At 31.8% G+C, this 22892-nt stretch overlaps 1 protein-coding gene and 1 long non-coding RNA gene across 2 annotated transcripts in view; one reads left to right on the top strand and one right to left on the bottom strand.

The window, feature by feature from the left end:
• LOC145734182 (uncharacterized) overlaps positions 1–22892 on the bottom strand; it is a 153377-nt gene that overhangs the window by 20526 nt on the left and 109959 nt on the right. The window lies entirely within an intron of this gene.
• The window catches only part of LOC145733906 (uncharacterized), a 68039-nt gene continuing 54183 nt past the window's right edge, over positions 9037–22892 (top strand). Inside the window, exon 1 of the mRNA XM_081986938.1 lies at positions 9037–9238. The gene's annotated coding sequence lies outside the window, so the exon portion shown is untranslated. The remainder of the gene's footprint in view (positions 9239–22892) is intronic.

Consider the following 22892-nt stretch of genomic DNA (forward strand, 5'->3'; position numbering starts at 1 on the left):
CCGTAAAGTACCGGGTGACCCAATAAGACTGTTACCATATCTCATAATCTCATTTTCTCAATATTTCAGGTTAGGAACGAGAATTTGAAAAAAGGGGTTCACTGGCCTATTTGGATGTTATTTGGCTACTTTTTCATAAAGAAAAAGTCATATTATTTCATTTTTTTTGGAATTTGAGTCATGGTGTCAAAAGTAGCCCCCTGGCGTAGAAAGATTCCACTAAATTAACTATATTTTGCTTGATTCTTATTGCCCAAGAAATCCTCTTTTCAACAATACCGAATTTGTTAAAATTGGTCAAACCGTTAACACCTCACGCCATATTTGTTTTCGAAATAACAGAAATTTGTTTTATACGAAAATGATAGATAAATTGGTTCGCTTTAAGAATAAGGAAAAAAATTTATTGTGCAAAATTTATAGAAAATGCAATTTTAAAATTTAAGATGGCAGTTACGGCCTCTGGTGGTCATACAAATGTAACAAATAAAAAAGCAAACGTTATATTGTTAGTATGCAGTGTGTTCCAAATTGGTTCTACATGTATTGGAATCTCGTCGACTACAGAGTCGGTTTTCTCCGTTTTCCGGAAAATTGGGAAAATGTCAGAAGCTGCATTTTAAACAATTGCTTACAGCTCTTTAACAAAGCCAAAGAGAAACTAAGACATTGTTAATGCACGTAGAACACGATGACGTAATTAGAAAAAATCTATGGTTATTGGTTTCCGAGATATGGAATTGCGGTGGATAAGGCTTTTGGCCGCAATCTTGAATTTTTGCATTTTTAGAAAGCGCTTAAAAATCCTTTTCAATGATCTACTTGATGATGGTGTTATTTAGTTTCTAAAGGGCAGAAAAACACTTTTTAAACCTTTGTTATTGTTGCCATTATGCAAAAGAAATGACAATCAGTGTGCTTTGTGCTATTAATTTTGTATAATTTACAAAATCGCAAAAAAATGTATGCCAAATTTGTTGATTCCATTATTTAATTTTTGCTTACAGAATAATGTAAAATTTGGCTGAGATTATGGAAAAAAACAAAAAACTGTGCGATTACGTTTAGTTTTGATGTAAGTACGATTTTGTGAAGTTGCTATCTAAAGGGTTGTAAATTATCTAAATAAAGAGAAAAAAAAGTGATAACATACATACTACAACATACTTTTGATATAGCAACTTTACCAAAACTTTTACTTAAGTCAAAACGAAACGAACGTTTAAAATGTAGCTTCTGACGTTTTCCCAATTTTCCGGAAAACGAAAAAAGAAAATTTAATTTGGAAGTTACGAGCGGTTTCAATAATTGGAAAGAACGACAACTAAAAATAAATGATAAATTAAAATTGAAAAAGTAATTTACAATAATAGTAAATTTAACAATCTTTTATACATATTCATATGTATGTAACTCAAATACAGGATGGTCCAGTTTTAAGTGTCAATAATTCACCATTCGATAGCCAATCAAAAAATAAGTTCTGAAAAACGTTTCCTAAGGAACCTACAGTCCTTCAAATTTCAATTTAAAAAATCGTTTTATAGTGTAAAACTGAACATTCAAGACTTGTGAGAGTCCAAATTGGTACCGAATAGTCTAAAAACTTGCTATTTACTACTAAGAATAGTCTTATAAATTGTTTTCTCAAACTGCCATCCTGGTGGAGTGTCTGAAACTGGATTTCAAGAACTAAAAACAGTCCGGAAATCAAGACAAAGATTGTATTGTGCATGAAACTCATTTTTTACTTCTAAAGATAATCTAAAAGTTAACTTTTAAAGCTAGAACTGACTTTACTAGGACTAAAGAGAGTCCAAAAGTCTATTTTCAGGACTTCAATTGGTGTACAACTCAATTTTCTGGACTGGTACAAGTCTAGAAGTAAATTAAATTTTCGAACTATTTCATTTCTAAAAATGATTTGGCATTTGATACCAAATTTTTTTTACTTTTATTACTGAAGAAACTTGACTTTTGGAAATATTCTTAAACTCGATTTTTCAGTCTTAAAAAGCACTAAAAACAGTCTGAATTTCTTAAAGATGCTACAATTTATTGCACCTATGATGAGTGTAGAAGTCAATTTAATACTGAAGAAGCTTGAAATAACATTTTCAAGACTGTGGACAGTGTACAAATTGGCTTTTGGCTTTTAGACCTGATAAGTCAAAAACTTTGTAAAGATAGTCTTAAAACTCGATTTGAGGTACTGAAAACAGCCTTAAAGCACTAAAAACAATCTAGATTTTTAAGAAATACTCGAATTTTTAGCACTGAGGTCTAGAAGTCGATTGAATAGTGACAAAGCTTGGAATGCCATTTTAAGTCTATGAAGAATGTGAAAATTGTTTTTAAGTTTGCTGTGTCAATAACTTGGTAAAGATAGTCTTGAAACTCGATTTTCCAAGCTGAAAGCAGTTTTGAAACACTAAAAATAGTCCAGAATTCTGAGAAAATTAAAAGCAAAGTTAAAAGCAAGAAAAGTTAGTTTTCAAGACGATTTTCATGAATTTAATGTCAATGTCCTCTATCTAAGACTATTTTCAAAATTAAAATATTGAAATTTGTCTTAAAATTATGAAAACTTACTTCAAATGCAAATTTTAAGCTTCTGATGTTACTTTTCATTAGTTCATAGTCACTTTTTGGTGTTCAAGTCAATTTTTAAGGTTTAAATGTATGAATTTGTAGTAAAAAATTCTAGAAAAAGTAGTTTTTTATGTCTACAAGTACAAATCAATTTTCAATATTAAAGTCTCTCAATTTGCATGAAAACTGGTTACAAACACAATTTTTAAGCTTCTGAAATCAATTTTTATCTTTTCTCAGTCAATTTTCAAAACTAAGTCTTTCTTCTGTTTTTTTTTAAACAGCAATTTGAACGACTGTATTTTCCTTAGAATGCATTTTTCAGAAAAATGACATAATGCATGTCAACTTATTTTTTAATTGGCTATGGATTGGTGAATTATTGACATTTAAAACTGGACCACCCTGTATGACGGCACATTATAAATATTAAGGACAAAAATAAAAGATAAGTACAACCTTCAAAGTTGATCTTACTTCTTACTAATATTAATAATAAATAAACAATTATTATGGAATAAGAGTTTAAAATATGATACGTAAATTAACATAATTTATTTTTTCCACCCTAGTGCGGAAAAGTCTATATTTCGAGAACAAAAATAGTGCGGGAATGGTATCATTCGCGCACGCTCTTTTAAAAATTATTAATAAAAAAGATAAAAAACGGATCGGAAAAGCTTTGCTTAGGTTAGTTAGTTTTGTTGTTTTTTTTTTAAATAAAACTTAAAATAAGAAAATTGAAATTTGCATTATTTTCTTCTGAATGACATATTGGTTTGATTTCCATAATTTGAATTTCAGTGACAATATTACACGAGAGGCAAACAACATCTTGTAATTTTTACCTAAAAAAAAAACATTTTTGCATAGCTTCGGGCAATTCCAACCACTTAACATTTCTCCCCATCTTTCATATACACGAAAAGTTTTGTTGATATGGTTTTTAGCTTGGCCTGGAGGCGGGCTCAAAATAGGTGACACTTCTCCCGTTGAACCTCGGAGGTAATATTTTGCAATCAACTTTCCGAATTGTATAAATAACTACAAAGTTTTCAATCTACTCGGAAGGTATGTCTCTCCAGAGTCGTATTTATAAGGCTCAATAGCACCGACGCGTGTATTTCTTTCACGATAACATGCTGAGGCCAACGGCTGTTAAATTTGTTTATGTTCCAACTTTGTAGCTTTCTCTTTTATCGTACAAATGGTATTGGATGGCGTGACTTTTTCGTTGTAAAGATTTGTTTTACGCATGTATCAACAGCAAACATACAAGAATCTAAGAAATGTTTATTTTAGCTTACAAAATATAAAGCTTTAACAGTTTACATGCAAAATGTCAGGTTAGGTACACAAACATTCATCAGAAAAACACTTTTTACAGATTAGGTAAAACGCAACTAAAACTATACTTTATAGGTTGCATTTTTGACAGTTGCACCATATTTCTGTACTTAGGATGTAATTTGACAGTTGTCACATATAGCGCTACCGACAAAAATTCCATGTACGGAGCTTTAAAGTTCAGCTAGTGTTATTTTGGTACAGCTTAAGCAAAATGCCACAAAAACACATTTTAAATGTTTATGGATAGTTATTTGACAGTCGTGACGTCATTAAATAGTTGGAATGTCATTTGATAGCTGTCAGGTAGAGAGCAACTGTCAAACTTTAGCTCATGGAGCTATAAAAACAACTCGATTTAATATTTGGTTACTGTACAGTCAAGACACACTGTAAGCAGTATTTTATACGTCTATAATGGAATATTTATATGTCTATTGGAGTATGACGTGGTTTGACAACTGATAGATACATACGTAACCGACAAAATTTGGTTTATAGAGCTATAAAATGCATTTTAGATTTTTTTCTGCAGGTTAGGTAAAATTAAAAAAAAACATGCTTAAATGATTAGATATGTGTGTAAATTTGCTGAAATGAATTTACAGGTTAAATTTTGACAGCTCTGACGTTTACCTACCTGTTTTTAGAATGTTACCTATCAAAAAACAAAACAACGTTCATTTACGTTTTCGTCATTGATTTGTTGTTTAACTGCCCTGTTCTGATGTTGTTGGATAGCAAATCACTTTGAACAACAAAATCACCCAATAATAGCTTAAAAACTAACATTTTTAATTAAAAAAATACAACAAAAAGCTTTTAGCAATTGGTTGAAAATCAGTTTTCACTTAACCATCAATGAAACGCCATTTTATCAATAAAACCAAACATAAAACTTGGAATTTCCTTCAGTCTAAACGTTATTCAGACTGACGGTTTGGAGACCCCTCACGACACCGAATCGAATATCATTTAAATACAAATCGGGGTGAGAAAAAAAAAATGTGAAATAAAATCGGACATAAACTTTATTTGAACGAATAAACTGGTATTTTTCAAGGCGAAAGTTAGTGGGGGAGATTCCGAAACAAATTGATAAAAGGCGGGTTTATCGGAACATAAAGGCTTTCAACGGCATTTATCAACTTGACTAAGTATAGATTGTTCGCGGATATTAAACAAACAAAAACCCCGCAAGATAACTCTCTGCAATCGACTTGCCAGCGACATGTAGAGTTGCTGAAAGTGAATTATGTCTAACAGTGCTTTTAGTTAATGTGAGGGTTTTTGCTGAAATTACTAAAAATAAAGTGAAATCAAAACCAAAGGTTGCAAGAGAATGCTTATTATAATAGTAATTGCTTTTTCTTTTAAAAAATTGAATTTCCGGTTCCAAACAACCCAATTATTCTTAAGTCGTACTTTTTAGGTATAAAATGTGCGTCGTAGATTATTCAATTATGAAAAATCAAAAATGTGGAAAGTCAGAATCACACTAGACATCTGATCAAACAATACAGCAATACGATAATTCTACACCAAACCAAAGCAAAACGAACTTAAATCTGTTTCTAACTATGAAACAGTAAATGTCAGTAAGAAACAGAAGTTCCATTGGTTAAATGCCCATGTGACTATGACCTTTTCTGATAAGAAACATAAGTCAGGGTATTTCAGTAAAAAGCGTATGCTACGTGCAAATTATAGTGCATAAATAGCACGTAGCATACGCTTTTTACTGAACTATCCTGTCTTTTTCACCGTGCACACTTAGCATTACCTGCTAATCTAGAAAGATAAGTGACAAACTTACATTAAATTAACATTTCAAAATATTACTGATGCTCTGAACTTTCCCAGATTTTTTGATTTTCCCAGGATTTTTTCTATTGAATATTCCTGCCGTAGAAAATGTAAATAACTCATCAGTGCAAATTATTCTGGAAAAATAATCTTCATTTAGGTTGTGGAGCATATCCTGACAAAAATCTAGCCTTTACTTTTTTTGAGCATTAGTCTGCATTGGTAACATTTTGTACGGTCTGTAATTATTTTTCTTTAATATCCTTTGGATCTTTAAATAACTTTTAATTCATTATTCAGCAGCGGTATTTGTAAAAGATTCGGAATTTTCTAAAAGTAATATAATTCGTCTAGCTAGACAGTTCTTTGATTATCAAGCCCTATAGACTCTCTGATAAGCCGCAGCGAAACACGTCAGAGTATTAGGATTGATACAAAAATGACAAAACTTCAGCGTTTTTCATTAAAAAAGTCTATTATGTAAATATGAATCGAGTTACCTTCAAAATTAAGGCGTATATCCAAATGCTAATTTTTGTTAACTTTAACTGTCCGTTTTTTCCTACTAAAACTATAGGTATTATTTACTTTTCTGTAGATATTAAAGAACGTACGATCTGATGGTTTAGGACAATTAGGATACAACACTCTGTAGGCTCGTTTTGCAGCACGTTTGTTTTTATTAATTTCAATGTAATATTTAAATATGTGTAAGAACTGTATACTACTGTACAGGGTGATGCATTTTCGATGGTTTTACGGGGTACAGAGAAAACGGTAATAGATAGAAAAAAAGTAGCATACGTGTTCTGATCTCTTTTTCTGACCTGAGAAACCCCTTCTGTATTTCATTTGCTATTAAAGTTATCAAAAAAGGTAAAACGGTTTCCGGTAGAAGTTTTGCCGTAGAATCCAATGGCGTAGTCAGTTTTTTTCTATTACGTTTAATGTCTGACATATGACAGTAAGTTATATTTTTTTAAATGGAACACCCTATATATTTTTAGTTCATTTAATTCTGTTGAATTTTACTGTTTTAGCGGTGTATTAAAACATATAAGTTTGTAAACGTTAATCTTGGTAATTAGAAAAAAAGCGTTTCCTTAACAAAAAAGTGCTTAATAAGATGTATAAAAATACCCACAGTCGAAACAAAATTTGGCTATGTTCTTATTAATACAGTGTGACCCATTTAGAATGGAAACACCCCTATAAAATTTTAGGTTATTAACCGATTTCAATGATTTTTTTTTTGAAATAATTAGGAATGAAATGTCTATTGCGGGAGAAAATGTTAAATATTTATTTCAGTTTTCAGGTCATATTACGATACTTTTTCTTGATAGAAAATGGAGAATTTTTATTACCGATTTTTTTATTGAAAAAAATACTACGCCACTGGATCTATAGTGCTTTCAAATAGCTGTGACCAAAATTTCATGAAAATCCATTCATTAATAACAAAGTTATGACAAATTAAAATTCAAAAATCCTCTAAGCTAAGGGTCACAAAAGAACACCCTGTATCAACTGTTGCCATAGAAATGGTGTTACTATTTACTTGTTTATTATTAATTATTAATTGATTAATTTCTAAAAAAAAAAAATAAAATAAAAAAAAACAAAAAAAAAAAAGAAAAAAATAAATAAAAAATTTGGTCACAGCTATTTGAAAGCACTATAGATCCAGTGGCGTAGTAATTTTTTCAATAAAAAAATCGCTAATAAAAATTCTCCATTTTCTATCAAGAAAAAGTATCGTAATATGACTTGAAAACTGAAATAAATATTTAAAATTTTCTCCCGTAATAGACTTCCTAATTATTTCAAAAAAAAAATCATTGAAATCGGTTAATAACCTAAAATTTTATAGGGGTGTTTCCATTCTAAATGGGTCACACTGTAGGTTACATGTCGTTTGTAAACAGTTTTTTCAACTTCTACCTTAAAAATAGTAGAAAATAGAAATGGCCACTTTTCTTATTAAAGTGACGGTAGAACTGTTTGTAACTTAGATTTTTAATAAGATTTATTAAAAATATTTAATTTTCTGATGTGTTAGTTTATATGATTTCCAATTTTGTTTGGTATTTTAGATATTGGCCTTTTTTTAGCTTAGCAAAGGTCTTTTTTTAAAATAACAGGATTAACCTCTACAAACTTATATGTTGTAACACACCGTTGAAAAGGTAAAAATCAACAGAATTAAATGACGTAAAAATATATAGGATGTTCCATTTAAAAAAATGTAACTTACTGTCATATGTCAGAAACTAAACGGAATAGAAAAAAACTGACTACGCTATTGGATTCTACATGAAAACTTCTACCGAAAACCGTTCTTCTTTTTTTGGTAACTTTATGAGCAACTGAAATACAGAAGAGGTAATATAATATAAGGTTTCGAAAATTGGTAAAAATTAGAAGACAAAGAACCAATGACGTACAGCAAATTTGATTAGAAAACCATGGCAATAGATTACTTCTAAAACAGGTGTGAAAAAATAAGATCAATATCCACATTTTCTTCGAAACCCTGTATTTTCTTTAATAATTGAGATATCAAAGGAAATAAAAAAGGGAAACGTTCAGAAAATAACGGGCTTCAAGTTGATGTTATAAACTGTTTTCAATTCTCAGTTGTTCTCTCCACAGAGTATCTCAAAGAGCACAGAAAATTCCTTACATCCTTTTCGTCCCTGTATATGACATAAAGACAAACCATTTAAAAATCGTAATAAGACGAATAACGATGATAAGGGGTGGGTAATTTATAATTAATAACCCTGTAAAGAGTCGTACTAAGGTTTTTGTGACTTACAGTACATAAAACGATTATGATGGGTTGGAGAAAATTAAATTTGCAGTTGGATAGCGTATGTATTTTAGTCAATCTGATGCAAAACCACAACCATATTGGAATTTTCTATCATTGTTTGATTGCATCTCTGACAGCACAGTAAAACCACCCACATCGTAAATTTCTCACTGAACTGGAGAAACGAAGTAAAACGTCAACGTGCTCATAATTTTAAAAGTTTTTGATTTGACCCTTTGTAACTCTCAGTTTCCGGTACGGTATTCGGTTGGAGTTGGAAAAGTTCAAATTCCAGGTAAATAGTCGTCGTCACATACCGGGAAAAAGTCCAATGGGTCAGGTTGGTGAGAGCAGAGGTGTCAAATAGAGCGTAGCAGGAGAAAACGCGTGCGCCATCTCTCTTGCGAGATCGTGCGGAGGCTCAGATTTTGCTGCAGCCGCAGAAGTCAGTAGCCCCGCAGCGGTAACGAGTACGCTCCTGCATCAGGCTGGGGTTGCGAAACTCGCGAAATCGCTCAAGTTTCGTAACGGAAACTGGAAACTTTTTCACTCGGATTTGTGCAGTGAACGTAGTGTTAATTGCTGTTGGTGTTTCTGGTGTTTTAGGATAATTATTGTGTCTAACTATGTAAATAGTACCCTAATGTGTTAAGCGGAGACAACTGGAGTTTTTGGGTGAGTTACGCATTTTTCTAGAAAAGAGTTAACTCTGACAGAATGATTTAAGGAGGCCTACATTTTATTAGTCCTTTAACTGTTTATGCCTAGCTCTAAATAAAACCAAAGTGCTTTAATTGAGATAATTAAGCTAAGTAGTTCCATCAATTATTATTATATTACACCATCATGAATTATCAAAATTGGAAATTTTTGCTCCGTTGCCATAGTTAACTTTATGAATTTTACTATTTATTCTGTCCCAAATTCGAAATTTCCAAATTATTATCGAAGGTACAAAAATGTTTAAATTAGAAAAGTTTTAAAGAATTACATGGCTAATTCAAATCTCTTTTGAAAAATAACCCAGCAGTTTTTGTTTTCGAGATATTTGAAGAAAACTGTAAACCAGTTGATTTCGGCTTTTAAAGCGCAGTAACGTCACAATCATGACGTAATATTAACCACCAGTGTAACCAATTGGTTAACTATTTCAAGATACCAAAAGTGAGGCAAAATCGTCTCTGGTAATATGATTCCATCCAGAGTTTCTTGCTGCAATAAATTATTGGCCTTGTACATGGTATCCCTGAAACTATGGTACCTACAAGATACCAAGTAAAGCTATTAATCTAAAATTAATATTGTTCATTCACATTATACAGGAAGGGTTGAAGAATATTTAGAATTGTAATTTTCTCGTGAGTGTTTTCGTATACAATAATATTTTTCTAGTAGGTAGTTCGGTTTATTCTAGCTTTTAGATGAACTGCCTACGCATACTTTGAAAAAGAAAATACAATACTTTTACAGGAAAAAAGTATTTTTTATATAGTTTCTTTTAGGTTTGTTTGCAGACGCAGAGACAATTCCTGTCTGGTTTCCAACTAAGAAACAGTAAATGACAGTAAGAAACAGCAGTTCTATTGGTTAAATGCCCACGTGACTATGACGTTTTCCGACTTGTGGCCCATAGATGTTATCTATTTCTCTGCTTACTAGTTGGAGATAATGTAATATTTTTTTGGTCCATATCTCATAACATGCACATTATAAAGTATCTACCTATAATAAATATTATCATGATTTCGCGTCTGAAAAACCACAAAATTTATTTAGAAATTAGAAACAATTGTTTTAAGTACTGTTTCCCCCAAAAGTAAGGCACCACCAAAGACGAGTACTTTACAAAAAAGGTAAAATATTGCTATTTAAAAATAATATGTAATTATTGTATTTGCTAAGAACTTCAAATAATATGCAATTATATGACGAATTTTCATAATTTTTTGAGATATGATTCACATTTGAAATTTTTAACTTAATATGAGACAGTACCAATTTTTTCGATTTGATTGAACAGAACGTATGCAGAAAAAGTTTTTCCTTATAAATACGTCGTGCAAAACAGGATTTTTGATACCTTTTCGAAAAGCTTTATGTAATCCTAATTTTAATCCAAAACTGCATTAATTCTAGTGATAGTACCGGTAAAGTAAATATTTTACTTTACCTGAAAAATTTGACCAATCAATTACTGGTAAATTACAAATTTTCTGGCAGTTGAAACTTTGACACCGCTTTTCTCCCTAACTGTACCAAATATTGTAGTATTTTTTGAAGTTATTTAATGGGAAATTTAATGTAGATTTAAAAAATGTGCTTAAACAGCCATTTTCTCTCTACAAGTGGGTTTTACAGGCGATTCTGTTCTTGACTGTCCTTTCAAACTGTATTTCTGTCAGTTCAAATTTTGAAATTGCTATTCTCCCTGACTGTACAATTTTTTGTAGTATTTTTTCAGGTTAATTAATAGGAAATTCAATCAAGATTTCAAAATAGTAATAGTAACTTTCTCACTCCAAGTAGGTTTTACAGGCTATTTTGTCCCTGATTGTCCTTTTAAACAATAATGTTCCTGGCAGTTCAAACTTTGACACTTTTCTCCCTGGTTGTACCAAATTGGATAGGAAATATAAATTTTAAAATTGTCATTTCTTTACTTTTGACATGTAAATGTGTTCCTGACAGTAGTCACGTGACTACCTAGCTAAATTATCCTCCAAAAACTACGTGATATCTGCGACTAATGACAAAACTATCAAAATTTCACTACAATTTGCAAGAATTACAGCTTAACACAGTTACGGAAACAAGACGTGTTTCTGAGATTTATGGCAGTTATTTTGAAAATTGACAATAGATTACAAATAGTTTAAATAATTTTTCATAATTTAAATTTGAGATAATAAAGAAAAGTGACAAAAAGCTGAACATGCTAACTTTTTTAAAAAAGATTGGAACTCACTTGGTGCAAGAATCACTTTGTCAAAAAAGTTTTAATTTGTTTATCTTATTAAATTTCGTCTTATTATTAGTCAATTATTCAACGCCTAACAACGATGTAAACAATGTTTTATTCACTAGTTTAAAATTTTTTTAAATCACTCTGAATGATATTTGCTTATTTATAGGTGTAAATGACGTGTGTGATGACGTCGAAATTTAATAAAATATAGTATAAAACATAGGGCATTGATCTTCTTGCTTTTTGGTGAATAAAAAACATGGTTCTTTTCGTGAATGAGAAATGGTTTAAGTCAGTTGCGATATAAATAACTATTGTTATTGACAAACCAAAATATCTGAAACAATAAACAATAAATCAAATCAGCCTTTTATTTAGTCATTATTTTTCAGGATTTTTTTTTGTGTTTGTTGACCAATTTAATTACAGTAATGACAGGAAAGTGATCTGTCCAGCAAATTTTACTAGACCCACAAATTTACTGGTAAAATTGTTAAGGTTTTCTGCCACACTTACTTTTACTTTACCTCACTGGTAAATTTACGCCCATCACACGCTCCTAACTGTAAATTTGTGTGATCTGACAGTCAATTAATATACCAGCAGTGTTGATTCTATTAAAACATCAAAAAAAAAAAGTCTGTGATTAATTAAAATTCGCCGAAAGTTTTTTCATTAAAACAGTTAAATAAAGTTTCCTTGTCTTAATGACATCACAATTTGCCCAGACTCCATTCGAACAGAAGCGATTTTTTAAAGTTAAGACATTATTAAAGTTTCCGGCTCTAAATTCCAAGGCCAATTGCAAAGGATTTTATCGCAAGTTCTTTCCCAGATCCCTGTTCGCGATTTTACATTCGAAAAATTCGCGTGTTTCCTGCACACGAGAAAATGTTTTCGTCTTTAAACTTAATTTTGCATGAAAGCCGTGTTAGTTATCTGTGCAAAGCTTCAGTGTTAGAGCAAATGGTGTGTAAATAGTAATTCAGAACACACCGACCCGAATATTCAGAATTTGCTGCTTAAAATATTCATGCAGCAATAACACAACGATTGCCCCGGCATTGTCTCTCAGGTCTCTCTTGCTGTTGCTGAATTGGTATAATTTGTAACATTCTCCTTTGAAATCATAGAATAAGACACTTTATACATAATATACGAGGATGGAGTGTTACTACATCTAAAGAAGTTTATAAAGGGTTTTAAATTTTTTTTTGTACCAAGAAATACAAGAATGTTTAAGCAAATGAAAAATATTGAGAAAATGTCACTTTGTTTTTGCCATCCAGTACCAATTTTCCAATAAATTAAAACTTTTTTTACTATAAAATCATTGACTAATTGCGATTTGGTGAGTTAATTCAAATAATTATTTTAGAAAACAGTTTATGATTTCACTATATTTGACTTAACCTGAAATTTAAACTGAGCGCTTTGAGTTACACAAAATACGAAACTGCCTTTATAGGAAACAGATTGTTATCGTATTTTGGTCTATTGGAATGTAAACCAAACTCTGTTTGACATTCTCATATCAATGAATTTGCGTTACCTTTAACGTTCCCACTCGCTCATTTGCCAATACAGTACTGTGCCTGGCTTATTTTAGGAGCTTACATAACTTCCGATTCTATGTGACCGTTTGAATATTCCGTTTCGCTGAGCAATAATTATTACTTCTGCAGCATTTCATTTCCAAACAATGAATTTGTCCAAGCCTCGGACTTCAAACAGGCTTTGCGCTTGATCGAATTATTTTAATTGGTGAGTTTAGCGGCACTGCGGTATTCGGAGTTTACCAAGTTAAGTTTCTGGTTTCAGTGACCCGTTATTGTGATTGAAATAGGAAAATGTTAAGGATTTGATTAAGTAAACGTGAACTGATTCTATTTAGACCTACTTTAACGTGAAATTCAGAAAATAAATATTTTTTAATTAAATTTAATTTTAACCGACATTTTCGTTATCTTTTATACACTTTCAGCCAAAGTAATTGTGGTTTTCACATTTTGCAAATATTCGTGTACAGCCAAAGTCAAATCAAAATGATACATCGTCTGCAGGATCACAACAAACTCAATAATTAATAATAATTAAAACCTTAAAAGAGTAATTTTTCACGCTTAATGAATTTTAGACAAAATATTGCCGGTATAAATCCCATTATGGTCCAAATATATTATTCGAAAAATTAAAGTAAAACCGCAGAAATATAATGAAACATCATTCATTAACCGGAGGCAGACTTAAAAGGATTTGGTTAATGCCAGTGCCTCGGTAGTGGAGGGCAGTAAAAAGTGTAAACCTTTTGGAAACACAGCGTTTGTAGAACGAAATTGCGAACCCCAAATAAATATTTCCAGAGGGCCATAACTCTCTAGATTCGCCGGAACGAACGGTTCGTTTTTGATTTCTCTTTAACTCTCTGCCTTCTTCCTTTTGAGCCGTACATTTCCGCGGTTAAGATCCAATATTTTTGTTTGCTATTGACTGAAGAAAAGTAAATGTAAATATTTTCTAGAAACGGATAGTTCTTTGATCGGTCTTTTATTTTTCGTTTAAAACCATTGACTGTTTGCACTAAATGGAGCCTAAATAAGCTTAGTCTGTTGGATGCTAACCAAATACCGGACAAACAAGCTTTAATTAGTTTTTTATCTTATATTTACTTATTATATTTATAACTTCTGCAAATTTTGATATTTGACATTCTGAAGTAACTAAAAGCTATATGTTTCTAAAGATGTTCATTACAAAGTTCCAGTTTTAAATGTCAATAATTCACCAATCCATAGCCAATTAAAAAATAAGTTGACATTCATTATGTCATTTTCCTGAAAAGTGCTTCCTAAGGAAAATACAATCCTTCAAATTTCTGTTTAAAAAATCGTTTTTTTTTGTCATAACTGTCAGACCGTTGGAGCAATATTGATCAAATTTGGAACAAGCACTTTATTACACGTTATTACGGTCAAAGACCCAAAACTAACCTAACCCAACTTAAAAATTGTCTTGGAAACGGAAAATTCACTTAAGAAGTTTAAAAAATATTATTGTAGCCAGTTTTCATAGTTTCCAGACAAACTAAAAGACTTTAGTTTTGCAAATTGAATTAGAAAAGATAAAAATTTCAGAAGCTTAAAAGTTGTGTTTGTAACCAGTTTTCATGCAAATCGAGAGACTTTAATACTAAAAATTGACTTGTAGACATAAAAACTACTTTTTCAAGAATTTGTTACTACAAATTCATATATTTAAACCTTAAAAATTGACTTGAACCCCAAAATGTGACTGAACTAATGAAAAGTGACATCAGAAGCTTAAAATTTGCATTTGAAGTAAGTTTCATAATTTTAAGACAGATTTCAATATTTTAGTCTTGAAAATAGTCTTAGATGCAGGACATTGACATTAGATTCATGAAAATTGTCTTAAAAACTAACTTTTCGTGCTTTTTACTTTGCTTTTCATTTTCTTCGAATTCTGGACTATTTTTAGTGCTTCAAAACTGCTTTCAGCTTGGAAAATCGAGTTTCAAGACTATCTTCACCAAGTTATTGACATAGCAAACTTAAAAAACAATTTTTACATTCTTCATAGACTTAAAATAGCATTCCAAGCTTTGCCACTATTAAATCGACTTCTAGACACCTCAGTGCTGAAAATTCGGGTATTTCTTAATAAACTAGACTGTTTTTAGCGTTTTAAAGCTGTTTTCAGTGCCTCAAATCGAGTTTCAAGACTATCTTTACAAAGTTTTTAACTTATCAGGCCTAAAAGCCAGTTTGTCCACTGACCATAGTCTTGAAAATGTTATTTCAAGCTTCTTCACTATTAAATTGACTTCTACACTCATAGGTGCAATAAATTGTAGCATCTCTAAGAAATTCAGACTGTTTTTAGTGCTTTTTAAGACTGAAAAATCGAGTTTAAGACTATTTCAAAAAGCCAAATTTTTTCAGTAATAAAAGTAAAAAATTTTGGTACCAAATGCTACAATAATAGTCTTGAGAACTAATTTTTAGAAATAAAATAGTCCGAAAATTGAATTTACTTCTAGACTTGTTGTCCAGTCCAGAAAATTCAGTTGTACACCAATTAAAATCTTGAAAATATACTTTTAGACTCTCTTTAGTACTAGTAAGGTCCGTTCTAGCATTAAAAGTCAACTTTTATACTATTTTGAGTAGTAAAAAATGAGTTTCATGCACAATACAATCTTTGTCTTGATTTCCGATTTTTTAGTTCTTAAATGCCAGTTTCAGACACTCAACCAGTATGGCAGTCTGAGAAAGCGAATCATAACACCATTCCTAGTAGAAAAAAGTTTTTAGACTATTCAGTACAAATTTGGACTTTCACAAGTCTTGGATGTTCAGTTTTAAACTATAAAACAATTTTTTAAATTGAAATTTGAAGGACTGTATCTTCTTTAAGAAACGTTTTTCAGAAAAATGAAATAATGCTAGTCAACTTATTTTTTGATTAGCTATCAAATGGTGAATTATTGACACTTAAAACTGGACCACCCTGTATTATCTCTAAGTCTAATCTTTCTTCTATCTAAATTCCATATTACAATAATATAATTCAATTGTTTTTTATAAAACCAAATGTCTCAAACATAAACACTCTGTATCCAAACATAAAATGTTAGGTTAGAAATCTGGATTCACATTCTCTACCTTATGAAAACCACAAAACGTGACCATCGCGAATAATTATTGATTCAATTTCGGGACATCGGTAGGATTGAACCAATTTGCATCCATAAATTCGTTTCATCAAAGTTTTGCTTATGCTTTGAAGTCTAGAAAGGCGCTTTGTTGAAAACTTACTTGAAGCCATAAACTGGGGTTATAAATGTTTAAGTTTTATTGTAATAGTTATTTCATCTTTTCTCTGTTCCAAAGATAGTTTTGAATGCTTTTATGAAAAATTTGCGTAAACCCTGAAATTATATTAACAAAATAGTGAAGAAACAAGCCAGAAGGTAGTTTCTTTAGAAGTAATTAGTTTGTTTTAATAATAATAATTCTGAAGTTGTATCAGAAACTAAAAGAGATACTGAATTTAAACTTGTCAAGGTGACCATTTTTACTAATTTTGGCATGAAGAACACGAATCTGCTTTGCTGTAACTGCCACCATTTTGTCATTGACTTTAAAATTAGGCCATTTTTGGCAGTTTTCAAAACATGACAACCTTAAAAAATAAGTTTTTGACAACTGACACTTTACGACACATTTCCTCTATTAACCTAAACTAATGAAGATAGATGAACACGATTTTCCAATATATGGGGTTTTATTTTAATTACCCTGTATAGAACTGTCAAAAGAGGTTTTAAATTGACATTTTAAACCACTCTCAAGATTTGAGTCACCAGAGTGTTCAATTGACAACTAGCAATTTTAAAACTAAACTCTCCTTAACTGTCATCAACTCGGTTATTTGATAGTTTTTGTATTGATACTAGATAGACGTGTCAAAAGAGGATCCAAAGAGTTTTAAAATGACATTCCAAACCACACTGCAGGTGGAAAAATAACTGAGTTACAATGACAACTGTCAAAATCCAGACTAAACTGTCTCTAGCTAGTTTGACAGGTAGTAGACTGTAGACATTTTATAGGGTGGTCAAATGTAGATTTTTAAAATGTACAGTTTTGGTGCATTCGTCAGGAAACTTTTTGCTACATTTTTAAGAAATATGTTAAGACGCTTATTTGCCAAAATACATAAACTAAGGAAACCTATTACTAAATTAGGAAAAAATCTGGAAGTATCCAGTCTAAGAGAAAAGCGTATTGTCTTTTGTTTCCCAAAAAAATTGAAAGCACTCAAGCAAAAAATACTTAACAGTTACCATAAACGAAACTCGAGAGTTACGGACCACTGTAAATAATTTATTTGGGGCTCATAATTTCGACGTGCAAATACCGGATCTCGACCCGTTTTTGTCTAAGGGTCCCTTTTCTTATAGCGTTTCACTAGCGTAGGCTAGGATTTAACTAAATCGTTTCTGGGGTTCCTCGCGGCTAATGAATGATCGTCCTTTATATTTTTTGAGGTTTTCCCTCAAAGCCGGAGATAATAAATTTCAGCTTGTAACGGAAGCTGCCTGAGTAGAGCGGACTGTAAACAAAAGAAAAGACACTGAGAGACTGCAATTAGTACATTCATCATTCCGATTTTTTTGTGTTTAACCTTTAGACGAATTCGTCTTTCTGTCAAAACAAACCGTCCGTGTTAATTAGACTCGTTTCTTTCACGGTTTTTTATTTCGTCGTTACTTAAATTTGTGGTTTTAAGGGTGGCTTAATTATAAATTTTACTTAGTGGATGTTGAGTGATTTTAATTGGATGTTGATAGTCTCCTAGGCCTATTCGCTTCAGGTGGCCTCTCAAGCGACAGTATCCTGAGAGGAAATCTGTGAGAAAGCGTAGGTTTCTCTTGCTTAATTTTACCAATTCATTACTCCTTTCCCTGTTGTAACTTCCAAGAAGTTTCTTAGAGTGCGTCAGTCCAGTGAGTTGTTTTCAGATCTTGGCTCCTTCGTGTTGGTTTCGCTTCTGGTCCCGTCTTTTTTAGCCAGAATGTTGGCTTTCTCATTTTCCTCAATTCCTCTGTGTCCTGGAACCCAGAACAAGGTGACTTTATTATTTCTGCCTAGTTCATTGAGTTTGCCTAGACATTCCCATATCATTTTAGAGCTGACTATGAGTGAGCTCAGCGTTGTTATGGCTGCTTGACTATCGGTAAGAATTGCAATATCCTGCTTGCGAATGCTGAACTGAGCGCATCTTTCTACTTCGTGAATTTCCGCCTGAAAAATACTGGAGTATTTACCCATTGGCTTCGAGTATTTGGTTTTGGTCATCTGCATATGGTATGTTTGCCAAGACGATAAGTAACATATTCATTGGTCCACTCTCTCTTGTTGCTTAACTTAGTGATAAACGTACTTCCAAAGTTACATTTCCTGATAGTTTCGTCTTTCGGATATATCAGATGTGGAATGTTTTTTGATAGAGATATCCAAGCTCTCCTACCTACCACAACGACTTTGCTAAGGGTTTACCTAGCAGTACCTTGTCTGATTTTATTGTACCAAACAGCCGCCCCATACCTAATAATGGGTCTAATTATGGTGGTATACATCCATCTCAGAATGCTTGGGTTACAACCCCAGGTCTTTCCTGCCAGACTTCTACACACCATTCTGGCTTTACTTGTATGTGCCTCTTCCAAATAAGTTTGTGATCTAGTGTTATTTCTAGAAATTTAACTTCTTGCTTGAATTCCATGAATTCTCCAGGTATCTGGATTGTTTTCAGATTCGCCATCTTCCTTCTTCTTGTAAATGGTACAACAGTGGTTTTGGCTGAATTTATAGTCAGTGTGTTCCTATAACTACTATGACGATGTCATCTGCGTACCCTATGCAGTGTAGGTAGTGTTATTTGAAACCTTAAAAACCTATTCATTACAATCATTTATTTCAAGTATACAGCTACGTGTGTTGTATGACCAACCCCACTGTATAACAATTTGGTATATGATTCCTACTATCCAAGTTATTCAAAATCAAGATTTGCTCTCCGAAACTCGATTCGAGAGAGAGAGATTGTTTAGTAGTTACGACTTTGTCGTATTTCGCTATCTAGTTAAAAATGAGGTTGAGTTTCTCAGATAACATGCACATAAAGGATAATGTAATTTAAGCCGGATACAGATACTTTACCGCAAGAATTTCTGGCTTAACGTCTTGTTAGAATCCAGGCACTTTATAGACATTCCGACAAAGGTATTTTGAACCTTATAATGGAAGTGGAACTGAAGACGGTTGCAGTTCCATGTTATTAACCAAGCGTAGTATAAAATTTCCAATGTTCTACGTGGAAAACGTCTTTAGGACGTTTTTCTTCGCAGATCATTAGCAGGAACGTTAGTTTTTTATGATTTCTAATTAAACTGGAATGGTACATGGTACAAATAGAATAGTTGACAGTAGATAACAAAATATCTTCAATCAAATTACCACATTAACTTTGCACATTCTGTATACTACTAAAAGTATTTTATGTTATTCCAAAAACCGTAAATTCCTATACAATACATATCGGAAAATATCTTTACCAGATTATTGCTGCACTTACTGGAAAATGGCCTTTGCCGTAAATGGAAAAACTTTTAGATTGCTATATAATATTTACTGTGTAACAGTTTCAAAGCAAATTCTAAACTTCGAAAGGACTTTGTTGGCTCCGCCAAAACGCACTTAGAGAAATTAGTTTTCTGGAAGCGATAACGCAGTATAAATTCGGTCAATTAACTTAGAATTTTATGATTTTTAGTTGAATTAACAGTAGAGTAGTAGTTTTTATAAGTTGAAACTCACAAACTTTTAACTACCTGTTCTTTTAAAAGTAAAATAATTGACCAACGCTTAATAAGCTTCTAAAGCGAGAAGTCCCTCAAGTTTTTAATAGTATTTAAAGGTCTCTGGCATTTCCTAAACGATTCTATAAGCGGGTGTAAAACGATTTAGAATTATAAAAACTTGCACTAGAAATAGCAAACACTTGCAGATGCAGACCTCTGACAATTTTAACAAGTTTTGTGGCATTTCCAGAATTATTTAGCATTTAAAAAAAATATTGTCAGGTTAGAACCTCTGTACATTTTTGGGGGAATTCCAGTAGTATTTAGTGATCATATCCAAAAGAATAATAGAGGCCTTTGGCAATTTAAAAAAAGGTTTGAAAAGTTCCGAATACTTGTAAAAGCCTAGAGGCACATCTTTTGAAAGTTTTTAGTACTATTACAACAATCATTGCAAAAATTTAAAAACGTTTTAAGTCATGATCGTTTTAGTCACTTAATGGTTAATCTTCGGGAATAATAACCATCAATATACTGTCTTCAAAAAAAAAGGATTTTTTTTTTGAAGAAAATAAAGAAAATTTATTTATTTAATTTATAGAAAAGGTACATTTTTGTAGGGATGTCAAGTGTTTACCATTATAGTTAGTTTTAGTAGGATTGTATGTAGTTATTAAGAAAATTAACAGTATTACTTGATGAACTTCAAAGGAGGTGAAAAAGGTGGTACGTGGAGGTAGAAGGTGGGAAAAAAGGTTTTTTTGGTTTTTGGGTTGTTGATTGTCAAGAGACTTTTAATGAGAGCTGGAAAGTCAGTTTTCTAAAAAATTCGAGCAAAAATCAGACTATTGAAGATCAGGGGATCTTAGAAAGCTGTTTCCTTCCGGAACGGAAGTTACTGAGTGTAATACCGAGTGCTACCAGCAATTGTACCGTCTAGTCCACGTTATGACATGGAGCAGATTGTGATAGAGGACCTATTCCAGAAGTGGTTAAATCGATAACCGAGGAGGCCTCCCGGCTGTTACCGAGATACAGCCTTTGCAGTTAAAAATCCACCTCAACGGAAAAGAAGATTGGTCAACTGACGATTTATTTTGGACAATTTGGACTCTTTGACGAAGAGTATTAGTTGTAAGTAGTTTGTAATTTTTGTATTAAAGACATTTGTAGTTTCAATGATATATTTAGAAGCAGGATTTTTAGGTAGAAAGTAAGTTAGATAGGTTTAGTTATTTACCTTAAAAATAACTTGGCATCCCTATAATAGAATTTTTATTCAAGCTTATTTATTTAAATTTTCTTTATTTACTAGAATATTAGAATGAATGGTCAGGGTGAATCTGATGCCAGTTATGACGATATTATCATGCAACTAGGAGGTGAGGGAGATTTGAGTAACTCTCATCCTCAGGATGATAATAATCATGACAATACACTCATTGAAAATTATACCTATTTCTTCTGAAAAAAATTGTTTAAAACCGGGCAGATATTTAATTTTTTATTATTTGGGATTTTTAGGTGTGCTGGAGCTAAAATTTATTAACTTCCCTTCCCCAGTTCTCTTATAGTCCAAAATATATTATCGTCCCATAAAAATCAGAATTTAATGCTGAAAAAAACCTAAGTAAGGGCGGTAAAGAAGATATGATGCAAATTTGCGCCTGGCAGAGAAATGAAATTCGCCAACATAAAATATTCCGAATTTATTTATTTTTTTATGGGTAATGCTTCAAGCTTTGCGGCAGTTAAGGTTTTCACTTTTTAGACCCTTTTCGCGGATTATTGTGTTTTAAGGGTTTTTATTAGCGTCATAATAACTGAGGGAATTTTAGATTATATCTCTTTGGTTATATCACGTAGAGAGAGAAAAGTATTCAACAATGCTATCGTAAACGTAATCCGTCACTGTCTCAGATGATCTTTTCTCGGAAGAAAGAATCAGGTAATTTACAGTGAAATAAATAGTAAACTCGCTTCCTGTATTCTGTTGAATTTCCATGATGTAAATCGCGATCGCAAACATCATCAATCATAAAGCTTACCTGGAATACAAAAAGGAGAACTACGGTGAATGAGCTTTCCAGTTTATTGTTTTATCACACCTGTACTTTTAAATAATGAGAATTTAATGGATATTTCTGTTACAGACTGTTTGAAATGCGCTTACGAAGATGCAAGTTATTGATTTATTGTGTCACAATAACACACATTTTAGTAGCCAAGGAACTTTATTCATAAATTTGGCACTAAATAACTGGCTTTCCTCCACAAGTAATCCCAAAATAAATAACTTTTACGCGTGAACATTTCCAGATTGACTACGGAAGGAGTATTCCTACGTGCCCTCATTCGTTTTATTGTATCGAGACTGTTAGCGTTAGCCGTAATGACTGTCCTCTCTCCAACTTTTACTATATTATACTTAAAGTAATGAAGTTGGTGGCAACTCTCGTTAGTGACCGATACTATTTAGTCCTTCTCTTTATATGAGTTTGTTCCGGACTCGTGTTATTATCTGAACTTTTTGTAGAAAATATTTACACAACTTGATAAGATAACAAAAAAGTTGTTAACTTAAAATGAAGAGCACAACATTACGACGTGTCAATATAAGAACATGAAAACTAAAAATAAGTTTAAAATACACGTCATTTATGTCAATTTTGGAGCCCTTTTCAGCAAGGGTTACATTTTTGTTGTTAGTAGTCTTCAATGTTAAATCGCTTTTCTAAGAATTTGAACTTTGAAGAAGATACTTTTCGTATTTTATTTTGATGTTTGTATGTCCCAAAATACACACACCAGCAAAATTAGAGGAACGGTCAAAATTTAGACTTAATTTAACATCATTTTCCTCTTCAATCCTTTTTTTATGAATTGTAGCTTGATTCTTAATGAATAATTTGTCTTTATGTCACATACAGGGACGAAAAGGAAGTAAGGAATTTTCTGTGCTCTTTGAGACACCT

Source organism: Ips typographus, linkage group LG9 (assembly GCF_016097725.1).
Source record: "Ips typographus isolate SLU linkage group LG9, UJ_Ityp_2.0, whole genome shotgun sequence".
In the NCBI taxonomy this organism is placed as follows: Eukaryota; Metazoa; Arthropoda; class Insecta; order Coleoptera; family Curculionidae; genus Ips; species Ips typographus.